We start from the raw sequence: 3591 nt of genomic DNA on the forward strand, positions 1-3591 counted from the left end.
TAGGTAGGAAAGTGGATCTAGAAGTCATTGATATTTTGGTGGTAATTGAGTCAACTGATAATCAGCGGAAAGTTGGGGAAACTAATGCTGAGGACTATCATATGGAAGAGGGATGTTTGAAGGAGGAATAACTGTTCAAGGAAACTGGGTCATGAGTGGCAACAGGAAATTTAGGAAGGATGTAGTGGCCAAAGGTATCATACAGGCATTGTATATGTATGTAGATATATGTATTTCAATGTAGATATATGTCTACATATATATACAATGTATGCATGTAGATATAACATACATTGAAAGTATAAATACATATCTATATATCTACATACATTGAAAGTGTATACAGATATATAGACACATACACACGCAAATATATACAATTACAAGGGAGGGGGGCTAGAATAAAGAAACCTATATGGGTTGCAATACTTTTATGGTTTATTTAGAGGTAAAATGCTAACTCTAAGTAGGCAGGTTAGGTATATATTTTGTAATTCCTACAGCAAAAACATAGCACAGACATGACCAAAAGCCAATTAATAAAACATAACACTGAAAAATATTCAATTAATCCAAAAGTAGGCAGAAAAAAGAAACAGAAGAAGCCCCCCAAAAAAGAGATAATCAGAAAACAAACAATAAAATAGGAAACCTAGATCCAGTCATTATCAATCATATTAAATATAAATGGTTCAAAACACATTAATTAAAAGACGCTGTCAGTTTACATTTAAAAGAAAACCAAAAAAACAAGAAACCATTTGAAAATAGAATGATATGGCCTTTGGAAGGCCAAGGCGGATAAATCACCTGAGGTCAGGAGTTCGAGATCAGCCTGGCTAAGATGGTGAAACCCCATCTCTACTAAAAATACAAAAATAAGCCAGGCGTGGTGGCAGGCGCCTGTAATCCTAACTACCTGGGAGGCTGAGGCAGGAGAACTGCTTGAAGCCCGGAGGCAGAGGTCGCAGTGAGGGGAGATTGTGCCACCGCACTCTAACCTTGGTAACAGAGCAAGACTCCATATCGAAAAAAATAAAAAATTAAAAAAATAGGCCAGGCGCGGTGGCTCATGCCTGTAATCCAAGCACTTTGGGAGGCCGAGGTGGGCAGATCACGAGGTCAGGAGATCGAGACCATCCTGGCTAACACGGTGAAACCCTGTCTCTACTAAAAATACAAAAAAATTAGCCGGGCATGGTGGCGGGCGCCTATAGTCCCAACTACTTGGGAGGCTGAGGCAGGAGAATGGCGTGAACCTAGGAGGCGGGGCCTGCAGTGAGCCGAGATCGCACCACTGCACTCCAGCCTGGGCGACAGAGTGAGACTCTTGTCTCAAAAAAAAAGTAATTAATTAATTAAATTTAAAAAACCATTTAATACTAATATAAAATTAGTGTTTTATATTAATAATACTGTTTTTGACTAGTGTTAAAATGACGTATCTTTACCCTTTTGCTTTTAATCTACATATCATGATATTCATTTATTTTTTAATTTGTAAAAATAGAGATGGGGTTTCTCCATGTTGCCCAGGCCGGTCTTGAATTCCTGGGCTCAAGCCACTTGCCCACCTCAGCCTCCCAAAATGCTGGGATTATAGGCGTGAGCCACTGCACCTGGCCTGTTCTTTTTTGTTTATTTATTCATTTTATTTATTTATTTATTCTGAGATTGAGTCTTGCTCTGTTTCCCAGGCTGGGGTGCAGTGGCATGATCTCAGCTCACTGCAATATCCAACTCCTGGATTCAAGTGATTCTCTTGCCTCAACCTTCTGAGTAGCTGGGACTACAGATGTGCGCCACCACGCCAGGCTATTTTTCTCTTTTTAGTAGAGACGGAGTTTCACCATGTTGTTCAGTCTGGACTTGAACTCCTAACCTCAGGTGATCCACCTGCCTCGGCCTCCCAAAGTGCTGGGATTACAGGCGTGAGCCACCATGCCTGGCCAAATAATGGTTTTTAATATAATGATTATTACCAGAAATAAAGGTTATTTCAGAATGATAAAGGGGTCAAATAATCAAGAGGACAAAACTTTAAATGTTCCTGCATCTAATAACAGGGCCTCAAAATATAGGACGCATAAACAGAATTTCAAGGAGAAAGAGAACAAACCCGTAACAATCGTTGTAGACTTCGACACTCCTTTCTCAGTAATCACTAGAACAAGCAGACAGGAAATCAGCAAGGACAGAGAAGACCTTAACACAGTCAACCAACCTGACCTAATTATTATTTATGAAACACTTTACCTAACGGCAACAGAATACATCTTTCCTATTACAAACTGAACATTCACCTAAACAAACCATGTTTCAGGCCATACACAAACCTCTAAATTTTTTTTTTTAATTCATCATACCAAGTATGTTCTCTAACCATAATGGAATTAAATCAGAAACCAACAACAAAGATGTCTGGGAAATCCCTAAATGTTTGAAAATTAAACAATATGTTTTAAAACAAATCATGGGTCAAAGAGTAAGTCATAACAGAAATTTGACAATATTGTGACCCAAATGAAAATGAAAATAAAACATATATCACAAATTCTAAGATATGTTTTTAAAAGTGCACAAAGTGGCTGGGTGCAGTGCCTCATGCCTGTAATCCCAGCACTTTGGGAGGCCGAAGCAGGTGAATCACCTGAGGTCAGGAATTCGAGAGCAGCCTGGCCAACACGGTGAAACCCCGTCTCCACTAAAAATACAAAAATTAGCTAGGTGTGGTGGTGGGCACCTGTAACCCCAGCTACTCGGGAGGCTGAGGCACGAGAATAATTTCAACCTGGGAGGTGGAGGCTGCAGTGAGCCAAGATTGCACCACTGCACTCCAGCCTGGGCAACAGAGCAAGATTTTGTCTTTAAAAAAAAAAAAAAAAAAAATGCATAAAGGAGCACAGTGGTTTAGCCTGGAATCCCAGCACTTTGAGAGGCCAAGGCAGGAGGATTGCTTAAGCCCAAAAGTTCAAGACCAGCCTGGGCAATATAGTGAGAACTCGTCTCTATTTAAAAAGAAAGAAAGAAAAATCAAAGAAAATGACGTATATATGCACAATAGGGTATTATTCAGCCGTTTAAAAAGTGAAATCTATAATGTTTGAGGTTTGGAAAATAAAACCTGTTTGCAGCAACACGGATGGAATTGGAGGACATTATGTTAAGTGAAACAGGCCAAGGACAGATAGACAAGTATCACATATTCTCATTCATATATGAGAGATTAAGAAGTTGATCTCATGAAGATAGGCAGTAGAATGATGGTTACCAGAGGCTGGGAAGCGGGTAGAGATGAAGACAAGTTGATTCATGGGCATAAAAACTCAGTCAGATAGAAGGAGTAAGTTTTAGTTTTTGTTTGCACAGTAGGGTGACTATGGTCAGCAATAACTTAAGTGTATATTTTAAAATAGCTAGAACATTTATTATGTTCCCTATACAAAAAAAAAAGGATAAACATCTGAGATGATGGATAGCCTAATTAACCTGATTTGATCATTACACATTGCATGAATCTATCAAAATATTACATGTACTCTTATAAATATATACACTTCACCTTAAGGAAACAGTGAAAAAAAAAAAAAA

The sequence above is a fragment of the Rhinopithecus bieti genome, unplaced genomic scaffold (assembly GCF_001698545.2).
Source record: "Rhinopithecus bieti isolate Rb0 unplaced genomic scaffold, ASM169854v2 scaffold_50743, whole genome shotgun sequence".
In the NCBI taxonomy this organism is placed as follows: domain Eukaryota; kingdom Metazoa; phylum Chordata; class Mammalia; order Primates; family Cercopithecidae; genus Rhinopithecus; species Rhinopithecus bieti.